Source organism: Lactuca saligna, chromosome 5, assembly GCF_052625555.1.
Source record: "Lactuca saligna cultivar CGN05327 chromosome 5, ASM5262555v1, whole genome shotgun sequence".
Taxonomy (NCBI): Eukaryota; Viridiplantae; Streptophyta; class Magnoliopsida; order Asterales; family Asteraceae; genus Lactuca; species Lactuca saligna.
The window spans coordinates 190619300-190631054 of NC_136421.1; the positions used below are offsets into that span (position 1 = coordinate 190619300).

Sequence of the window (11755 nt, forward strand, 5' to 3'; positions counted from 1 at the left end):
TTTTTTTCTTTCTCACAAATTGGTGATGTTAGAGAGACTGTCGAGTCGGATACTACGGGAGGTTTGGGCCAACACTAAGTGAACTGATTCCTACAACGGTGCCCGAGCGATTAAACCTAGTTACACATGAGAGAAACCGGCAGATGTGAGATAAGAGTGTGCACTTAAAGAAGAGCTCCACCTGAGCCCATCCAGTTGCTTTCTCCCTACTACAGATGTTCTTCATTGTATGCATGTTCCATTGAGGCTGCGACTGCTCATCCCTCCTTACTCACCTAAAGGAGTTGTCCTGACTGTGGTTTATGGTTCCATTGTCATCGGATGAAAAAGCTGTGAGATAGCAGCGAAATCAATTCTGACCATGTTGACTAACGTCGAACAGGTTCCATGGTTCTATCCATTCTTTTTATTTCTAGGGTAGTTCATCCCAAGTTCATTTAGTCTTGTCTTACTTGAGGACAAGTAAGGTTTAAGCTTGGGGTGATTTGATAGCTTCATTTTATTTACTTCTTTTTATAGTTTATTTTAGTACATTTCATTCGCATTTTAGTTAACTTTCATGCATATTTTCCCTTTTGTTATTTTTATGACCATTTCGGGGTACTTTCTAGTTTCTTGAGCATTATTGCAGATTTTCTTGGAAACTAGCGGGGCGGCACTCTTGGGAGGCGATTGGGCTTGAAGGGAATTGGAGATTTCATGCTTGATGGCTATGAAGGTGATTCATGGGGTGGACTTGTCAATTGCTTGAAGGCTTGGAAGAATTAAGCTTTAAATTTGAAAGATGCGGGAGAATTCTTGAGTATGCAAGATCAATATTTGGGAGTTTGCGGAAGTTTTGAGTGATGTGGAAAGATAAATTGGGCTCAAATTGAAGAAACATTGAAGAAAAATGGGCTAGAAGCTGATTGGACTCGAACTGGGCCAACGGATTAGCTGTGGGGGCCCAAGACTTGAAGAAGCCCAAAATTCCCGTCAGTACCCGTGGCCCGCGTAAGATTCCCCACGGCCCGCATGGATTCCTGACAAGGGCAATTTCGGGATTTTGCTTAGAGCTCTATATTGGGAAGGTTGGTGTGCCTCTTTAGCACAATCTTGGAGGTCCGATTTTGAGCTTTTCTCTCTGGAGTTTGGAGCACTTTTGGAGGCCAATAACACTTGAAGAACATCTTCTTTTCACCTCTTGAATCTTGTCAAATGTTTGGTACAATCTTATCTAACTTTGTTCATTTGAGTTTAGCCATGCTTGGCTAAACAAATCTTGGTTGACTTTTTGTTGAATCCTTTGAACTTTTGTTGGATGTTGAAGAATCTATGAACTTGTTCTTGAATCTTTATGGAAATGTTTTGTGTTTCATCATATTATCACTACTAGTATGTTTTTATTCATGAGTTTAAATATGTTTGTGGTGATTAGTTGGCTAATTTCTTGATTAAGTAAATGATCCTCAAATTAGCAAGCAACAAGTGATTTTTGTGTTGTTTTTGCTTCACACAATCATAAAAACATTTCCTCCAACATGGTGGTGAAAGCAATTGACTCCTCTTAGATTTGGTGATTTTTTGGTTCTTAATGCTAGTTGACTTTCACTAATTACATGCTATTTGGAATTAGTGACTTTGACTAAGGAAATTGTTATGAGCTTCTCTAGCCATTTCAACAATTAAGAAAAGTCTAGGTAATCTCAAGCTCCTTGGATTACTATAACCAAATTAAGGATTTAAATCAAAGTATTGCACTATTGGATTCTAATGATATGTTCATCAAAAGTCAAAGTGAGGAAACTTTAAGTCAACCATCTCTCCCTTATTGATTTTACATCAAACTCTTATTTTTGTTGCATTTGTCTATTTAAATCATAGTTAACTCTAGTTTGTTTCAAGTATTTCAAAACACCAAAACCCCCCATTTTATTTTTATTGTCATTTTACAAGTATTTTTACAAAGAGATTTTTCATAGAGTTATAAATTGAACCAATCTCCGTGGATTCGATCCCTTTACCACTATACACTATTTTAGTGTGTAATATTTAGGGTTATTATTTGTGTTGGCCTCGACAACCACCAGTCAGCACCCCAGAAATGCCAGACAGGGAAGGTCGGCACCTCAGAAATGCCACATAGAGTAGGTCGGCACCCCAGAAATGCCTGACAGGGTAGGTCAGCACCCTAGAAGTGCCAGACAGGGTAGGTCGGCACCTTAGAATTTCTAAACAAGGTAGGTCGGGCACCCCAGAAATGCCCGACAATATGTTTGTTATGTGGTATGTGCTATGATGGGGAACTCACTAAGCTTCATGCTTATAGTTTTTAGTTTTGTTTTAAGGTACCTCTTCAGCAAAGGGGAAGGAGCTGGCGTGGTAGTAGTGCATCACACACACATAGGATTTACTCATTATGAGATTCTTAGGATTGTACTCTGACACTGTTACTAATTTTATGATATGGTTTTGAGACATGTGACTATGGTTTTATGAAATGATGTAACTCGACGATGTTTTCTTATAATTATTTTCTAAATTATTATATAAAAATGAAATTTCTGGTCTTTAAAATTGGGATGTTACACTGGCATTGAGGATCCTGTCTCCTAGCGATTTTCTGAGGATCTTGTATTGTCAAAGTTCAGGATCTCGGGTTGTAATATCGAGGTTGCTGCTTCTTGGGGTTTTTGATCTCCATCCTCATTCTCTCTATTTCCTTGAGCATTGTCTTGTTGTCTTCTTGCTGCTAAGTAACCTGGCGTTCCAGTCTCTTCATAATAGCAAAAAGTTCGTTGTTAGGAATCAGTACAGGTGGATCCTGAAATCCTTAGGTAGTGATCAAAGAGGTGTTTTTCTTTGGTGCCTCTGAAGTCTTCTTGGGAGCTCCTCCTTGAAGTGGTGGAAGGTTTTTAGAGCAAATGGAAGGATTTGAGGAATAGGACAAGATTGGTTGGGTAGACATGATTTTTGAATCGATTATGAACACAACGGCCCCATGGTGGACGCCAAATTCTTTTGGTCGAATATTAATGCAATGGGAAGCAACCAAATTGTATGAGAGGCTATGGTGTTGTGATCAAAATTAATATGCTAATGAAGTATAAATGACACAAGCAAGTTTAAAAGGAAAGCCCTTGATCCTTGATAGGATCTCCGACATAAAACCTTGGGAGGTGATAATGATCACAAACGTTTTTGTGTTTATTAATTTCAAAGTAGGTTTACAATGATAATGAAGATAATATGAGTACAAGTGAATTAGTAGAGCTTTCATGTGTGTAGTATGTGATTTACATGTGTTATTTATAGTCTAAGCTAAATAACAAGAAGTCTGATATTTCCGGGATCCTTCTTGAACAAGTATTTGCATGTTGGTTGACTCGGTATTCTCGGGTCTTAAGCTTGATTAAAGTGATTCCCCGTTGAGAATGATCTTATGTTTACTAATTCTACACATGTGAGAAAAATATATATATAGTCATTCCAAGTAATAGGAAATATTAGTGATAATTATCAGGATCCTGAGATATATTTAAGAATCATAAATATGATTCTAGGATCTTGTCCCTAAAAAATATTTTTCCACTTTTTAGGGTTATTTTTTCATTGTAGAAATTTTAGCTTTGTTTCGTATATTTAGTTTTAAATTAGGGTTGGAATAATTTGGCTTTCTATAGAAGCTATTTGTTGCATAACTGTAGAAGTTTTAGGTTTGTTGCACATATTGCATTTATATGTTCGAAATTAATTTCTAAAAGTAAATTTTACATATATGCAATTTGTTTCTCATAAAATTGATATTGTATATTGAATTTCTTGCATTACTATCATTGAACTACTAAAGGGCTTCTAGCCTAACGGTATTCGGTATTATCATCTCTCCTTGAGGTCGATGGTTCAAGTCTCTTCAGAGACATATGTGAATTTAGAAGTACTTTAGGAGTAAAATAGATTTGTCGTTTAAAAAAAAACATTGAACATGTATATTGCATTTCTCGCATTTTATAGAATAAAGGAACATGTTTAAAAAAAACATTGAACATGTATATTGCATTTCTCGCATTTTATAGAATAAAGGAACATGTACTAGATTTCTTGCATTTCATAAAATCAAGGAACATACACTACACATAATCAATCCTAGAACCTTGAGATTTTGCATTTTGATGGCTTCCATCAATCAATTTTGTATTTTGGTTTTACGGTTTTTCTTTTAGTTCTGAACACATTTGCTATATTTGATTGCGATCGGAAGTTGTTTCACTGATTTGGTTGTAATAGCAATAAGTGTTTGGACTTGACAATTATCACCCACGAAGACAATTTGTCGGACAAGATGACTATTGTCAGTAGGGGCTTTCAAAAATATTTGTATCCGAAAATCTAATGCAAAATTATCCGAAATTTTGAATATCCAAAATTGGATATACGATTTTTTGGATTCGAATTCGGATGGTCATTTTCAAAAAATTTAGATAGTTGATATACCCAATATCCGAAATAACTCTTTTTATTAAAAAATATAATAGATTGGAAAAGTTATGGGCTTAGGTTTAGTTTAATGACTTTTCTAATGCATTTTCATTTAGTTTTTCAATGTTAAGATTATGGGCGTGTTTGACAAAATTAGCTGACAACAGGTAGCTTGTAGCTTGTAACGTTTTGTTAAACGCTACATGAAGTAACATTTGGATTTGGAGCGTTTTATTTAAATTAAACGCTAGAAGCTTATAGTGTCGAACGAAGCTTTCTGTTCAAAACGGAACGTTTTGTCAAATGCTAGAAATTAGAAGCTCTCTAACGCTTCGTATCGGATACACCCTATATCAAATGACATTTTCATTTAGTTTTTATTTAAGATAAGTTAGTATTTAACCTAAATGGTTAATTAGTAAATGAGAAGTAAAACAATCTTGAAATACGGTGTATAATGTATAAATAAAGTGATCTTTTTTTGAAAGTTTAGTATTTTTATATATACAATTTAATATCTGAATACGTGTCCAAAATACGAAAACGAATTTAGATATCAATATTCACTATATGAAATTTCAAATATTGAGTTTCGAACACCCTTAGTTGTTGGGGTTCCAAAGTGGAAGGGAGGAAAAAGATAAACGAAAAGAGAACAGCAGGGTATAATGGGCCATTTGATTTTATAAAACTATAAATAATATATAAATAAAAATACATAAGGATAAAATAATTATTGTACGTTTTATAGAAACCAAAAATGAAGTAAAATAAAGTTTGAGAGACAGGGTTAAAAAAGAAGATAAGGACCGACCACAAAAAACTACCTTAAATTATAAGTACTATTTGTGGAATTACATCTAAACTTTAAATGGATGCCGTCTTCGGGTGCATTGGAGCTCAGCTATTGTGTTCTTCACGTGTATCAGACCAATTGGGTGATTTTGACCAAACGATTGCATAACTATAATAATGATCACATTTAATTTTGGTTTCAGAAAATAACCATTTAATTTGAAAATTGGAAAAACGTTACATACTTTGCTTCTCGGTGTGATACACTATAAATATTATATATCTAAAATCAGTATCAATCTATATGAAATTAATTATCTTGCTATAGTTACATAAGATGATGAAAGGATATTGGTTCAAATTGACAAAATTAATGTTTGTAGCCCTTGTGTATAAAAGTAAGCCTATAATATAGTTGGTTTAAAATATTATAAGGCGTGTTTGGCAAAAGTAGTTGTTAGCTGGAAGCGGGTAGCGGTTAGCTGGTAGCGTGTAGCTAGTAGCGGGAAGCTGTAGCTTTTATTTGTTATATGAATGTTTGGCAAAAGGAGCTGGAAGCTTTTGAAATATATAAAATTACATAAAAGGACAATTGATTAAAAATAAAAAAGTATATAAATATATTTTTAAGGGTAATTATGGAAATTGATTTCAAAAGCTCCGGAGCGTTTTGTTAAAAGCTACATGAAGTAGCTTTTAGAATCGGAGCGTTTTGATAAAACTAAAAGCTAAACGCTCGTACTGTCAAACGAAGCTTTTTGTTTAAACTAGAGCGTTTTGTCAAAAGCTAAAAGCTAGAAGCTCCCAAACGCTTCCAAAAGCTCCGTGCCAAACACGCCTATGTCAGCATATATATCCCAAAATATATTTTTGGCTTTTGAACAGCTTAAGCGGCGGGCTTAGAATAAAATGTCAGAGCTAGCATACGTAATTTTAGGGGTACTATGAAAATTTCACTATACCTAAAATAAAATTCATTGTGCCAAAAAATTTAAGGCTCCCACTAAGGTCTTCCTCTATTTTGAATATATATATATATATATATATATATATATATATATATATATATATATATATATATATATATATATATATATATATATATTCAAAATAGTGGAAGAACTTAGTGGGAGCCTTAAATTTTTTGACCTTCTAAACCTTTGAAATTCATTTGTCTCGTCACGCTAGACGGAGTGAGAGAGTAACTCGTCCATGAGATGACTTGGCAAGGTCAAGTCACTAACGACTTGACAATGAACATGGCTCCTACCTTTACCTTGTGAAGATGTGACTTCTAATGAAGCATTCTACGAAGAGTTACAAGGAAGAGGAAAATACCTCTCTCTCTCTCTCTCTCTCTCTCTCTCTCTCTCTCTCTCTCCCTCCATGAACACCATTTCTTAAAGTGAAAGTGACTTGATTTTTGGATGACCTCGAATGGGTTTGTGTGATGTGGCAAACCTTCACGCATGGAGTACTCCTTTTACCTTTGTTGTTATACATAAGCTAGTACAGTTATTGTTCATTGTTTTTGGTTATCTGTGTTAAACAGAATACGCTTCAATTTGATGATATTTGTTTTGACCACAGCACAACACTAGATTGTTGAAAGGAATTAGAGGGTGTCCGGCTATACATTTTTAAAATGATTTTTTATCTTTTTCTCTTTTAAAAAATCAAAAAGTTTAATAAAATGTTTGGAAACTTTAGAAGTTTTTAAAATAATTTTTTGGCAAGAAGAAAATACTTCATTTTCAAAAGTCACAAAATGATGTCTTTTGATGACTTTTGAGTTTTTAAAAGGTAAAAGACTAAAAATCTTCCAAACACATTTTAAAAATATCTTATGGTAAAATATGTAAGTCAATAAGGTCTTTTATGAAAAGGATTTTTGAAGGAAAACAGTTTAACCAAACATACCCTTAGTCGCTTTAGGATAAAACATTTTCACCACCAATTTTGCGGTTTCCAACAATTATGAAGAATCGATATGCGTTATGCTTGTTATGCAACACTTGACAAGTTTTTAGAGTTGTTTTCGATGAAAATGAGAGTTATGTACGCATACAAAATATCGAGAGTATACACTAAACAATCGTTCCACCTTTTTAGTTGTTTCTAAAAAAATGAAAATTTTATTTTATTAACATAAGTATGACTCGTATTTCTAGTTCAGTGCAATCTCAAATATAAACAATATTCATGTTCTCTTATATCATACCAAGTGCAAAGAACAAGACCCATGCAATTTTGCTTCAAATGTGTTATCTGCATTCTAGAAGGTTTGAATTTATAAAAGAGCGTAGGACGAGTGAGATTTCTTTATGCCATTTTTTGCCTTCAATTATTTGATAATAAGAAGGAACTTTATTTGGAACATGGAGTATGGGAAAAAAAAGTATTTGCTGGGTTGCCTAGAATAAGCTTGTTTCTCCAAAGCCGGTTGGCGGGATTGAGATTGGGCTTGGGTCGATTAAATCTCTCAATATTTCATTGTTAGCAAAATGGATGTGTTGATCGAAATCTGATAATTCAACTTTGTGGGCGAAAACTATTCGATGTATTCATAATTTAGACGACAGACACTCGTCTGTTTTTGCAAATAGATCAAGTATCGGAGTATGGAAAAATATAACTAAATCCAAGTTGTTTATGCAAACGGTCAACATTGATCCCAACGAAATAATATCTTGGAATTGGAGTGAAGGTCGTTGGACATCGGAATTTGTTTCTGATGGTCGTTTTATGGTAAATCGGTTACGTGAAATGATCGAATTAGATGGGTATGTGGTATGTGATGAACCGTTTGATTGGGGAAAATGGACACCGTTCAAGATTATATCCTTCATGTGGAGACAATGGCAGAGGTAATGTAGGAGTGAGGTGTGTGGACCCCACTTAATTTAAATTTTTCAATATTAATTTTTTTTTGTTAATAAAGGTCCCCCCCCCCCCCCCCCTTGACTTTAGATGGCACCCAATGCTTCCCTTGAATACCCAAACCCGTTTTCCTTCTTCGGTTTTTTACTGGATCTGCTTCTTTCTTTTTAACCTAGCTACACACACTCCACCAAATCAGATTCCGATTCTGTCGGAGATCAGAAAGGATATTGTCGTCGGAGTCAGATGCCGACTGCCTAAGTGCGCCTCCGACCTCCGCTTCCATTGTTCTCTCTCTCTCTCTCTCTCTCTCTCTCTCTCTCTCTCTCCCTCTCTCTCTCTCTCTAGCTCGGTAAATCACTACCTTTATATATACTTTGATTTTATTAGAGAAAATTGATTTTTGTTGGTTTAAAAGCTTCTACGTTGGTTTGTGGAATTGTTACTCTTATTTTTTTTTATTGAAATCAGTTAATATTTGGTTGTATTGTGAATTTTTGGATTTTTGTGGGTAAATTCAAACAATGTCGGCAATGAGTATAATTGGAAATTTTTAATTTTTGTTTTGGGATCAGTGGGTGGATCCATAACTTGTTTTGTTATTGTTAAAAAAAAAACTTAAATAATATATAGTTTCATTTGTTTGTCCCCTGTATGCATTATGAATTTGATTTGTTTCATAGTTAAATATAATAGATTGCCAATTGAGTTTTATTATATCACTAAATTATAAATTGTAAATTTCTGTTAACAGATAAATGGAAAGATATATGAAAAGACGGATATCAATTGATGATGCATCTTCATCCGGGATTGCTTCCAATGAAATTCCTCAATCTAGCTCTATTCCATCGGTTCTGGTTGAAATTGATTTGAGTGAAACTCCTTGGGATCCATCTGATAGAATTTTTTTTTTCAGATTATCACCCTAATCAAAGAGATGAAATAAGGCGAAAATATTTGATTAGAGGACCTTGTCAACCACGTGATCATACATTTCCAACAAAAAAGATAGGAGGTAGGACAAGACGTTTCAATCTGGCTTGGTTTGATCATCGTCAGTATAGTAAATGGTTGGAGTATAGTAAAAAAAAAACAAATGAAGCCTGTTGTTTGTGTTGTTATTTATTTAAAGTTGTGACAAGTAAAAGTGGCGGCGGTGCTGCTTTTGTAACAGAAGGTTTTAGCTGTTGGAATACATCGGAAAGACTTAAAACTCATGAAGACAATTTCACTAGTTCCCATTCCATAGCACTTAAAAAATGTGAAGATTTGATGAGACAAAATCAATCTATTGCCACTGCTCTTCATAAGAAACATGATGCTATAAGGAATGAACATCGAATCCGATTAAATGCTTCCATTGATACTTCTAGATGTTTATTAAAATGTGCATTGCCTTTTCGTGGTCACAATGAGTCTGAAATGTCTCTTTTTAGAGGAAATTTTTTAGAAGTATTGAATTTGGTTTAGGATCAAAATGAGAGTGTATGGAAAGTTACGTTACAAAATGCTGTGGGGAACAATCAAATGGTGGCTCCATGTATTCAAAAAGACATTGCTCGTTGTTTTGCACAAGAAGTACTTAAATCATTTTTTGAAGAAATTAGTGATGATGTTTTTGCTTTATTAGTTGATGAGTCCAGCGATATATCTAAAAAGGAACAAATGGTGGTGGTTTTACGATATGTTACATGTGGGATTGTTAAAGAACGGTTTATTGGTCTTGTTCATGTGAAGGATACATCTGCATTGTCTTTAAAATATGCTATTGACTCTTTATTTTCTGAATATGGATTGAGTTTGACGAAGATCAGGGGTCAAGGGTATGATGGAGCAAGTAATATGAGTTGGAACTTTAATGGTTTAAAATCTTTAATCATGAGAGAAAATACGTCTGCATATTATGTTCATTGCTTTGCTCACCAACTTCAGCTAGTCATTATGGCAGTTGCAAAAAAACATCACGATGTTGGAGTCTTTTTTGATATGGTATCTATTCTAATGAATGTTGTATGTGCTTCTTGTAAACGTACATATATAATGCGCGAAAGTCAAAAAGATAAATTAGAAGAATCCATCGGTCGTGGTGAAATTGAAACTGGAAGTGGATTAAACCAAGAACTTTCTCTTACTAGAGCCGAAGATACATGTTGGAATTCTCATTACAAAATTATATCACGTTTGGTTGGTTTATTTTCATCTGTTACCGATGTTCTTGAATATGTTGAAGATGAAGGCCTTAATAGTTTTAGTCAACGTCAAGCAAGTGGTCTTCGAATATATCTTCGATCATTTGATTTTGTATTCCACTTGCAGTTGATGTTGAAAATTTTGGGGATCACAAACATATTGTAGCAGGCTCTACAAAGAAAGGATCAAGATATCGTGAATGCTATAAGTTTGGTGAAATCAACCACTGCAACATTAAAAAATATGAGAAATGATGGGTTTGATGCACTTATATTGGATATCACCTCTTTTTGTGAGAAAACGGCATTCGAACGTTGAACATGGAAGAAGTTTATGTTAACCCAAGAGCCTAAAGACAATATATATCGATATCTCCAATCATCGTTATTACAAGATTTTTTGTTTTAACATGGTTTTGGATATGCAAATTCAAGAGTTCAGTGATCGTTTTAATGAAGTAAGCTCCAAATTGCTTATTTGTATGACAGGTTTGAATCCACATGATTCATTTTGTGACTTTGATCCATCAAAGTTACGGAAGTTGATCGATTTCTATCCACATGATTTTAGCTATAAAGATAGGTTTAATATTCTAAATGAACTTTCGGTTTACCCCAATCATATGCAACAAGATGGAAGATTTGCAACTTTGAAGAACATATCCGACCTTGCTAAAGTGATGGTGGAAACCAAGATGCATCAGTTCTTTCCTTTGATTTATCGTTTAGTGAAATTGTCATTGGTTTTGGCGGTTGCAACCGCAACGGTGGAGAGATGTTTTTCTGCGATGAAGCTTGTAAAGTCGGATTTGCGGAATCGGATTTCAGATGATTTTCTAAATGATTGTGTCATTTGTGCGGTTGAAAGAGAAGGATTTTCAAAGATTACAAATGAAAATATTATCAAACGTTTCTTAGCTATATGTCCTGTTAGATTCTAACTGTAAAATGATATTTAGTTGAAGCTTTTAATGTTATTCTACTTTTTCATAAAAAAAAATTATTATTATTTTCAATTGGTCAACGGTCAACTATGCACCCACTCAACTTCCGGGCTGGATCCGCCACTGTGTGGAGAGCAAAGCAAGGAAAATTTCCATCCGCTGTGGCACTCGGTAAGCGTGGGATCCCTATCTCATCTACAAGATGTAGCGGCTGTAACTTGGAAGAGGAGACGTCAGACCACATTTTGATCACATGCCCAAAGGCGACTACCATCGTAGATTCGATCTTAACTTGGTGTGACATCAGTTATGAAAGATTTACTTCGGTAATGGATATGATACTATTCGTTTCAAGGTGGTCTGGATGTAATAGAAAAAAGAGACTACTAAATATGATACTAAGTGGTGCATTATGGTGCTTATGGTTGGATAGAAACAAACGGGTTTTTGAACATATTCACACATCAACGGCGATCACAATAGAAA

At 34.4% G+C, this 11755-nt stretch overlaps 1 pseudogene; it reads left to right on the forward strand.

Moving 5' to 3' along the window:
* The first annotated feature begins 8032 nt into the window (after positions 1-8032).
* LOC145046073 (uncharacterized) lies at positions 8033-11266 on the forward strand (annotated as a pseudogene).
* Positions 11267-11755: the final 489 nt, after the last annotated feature.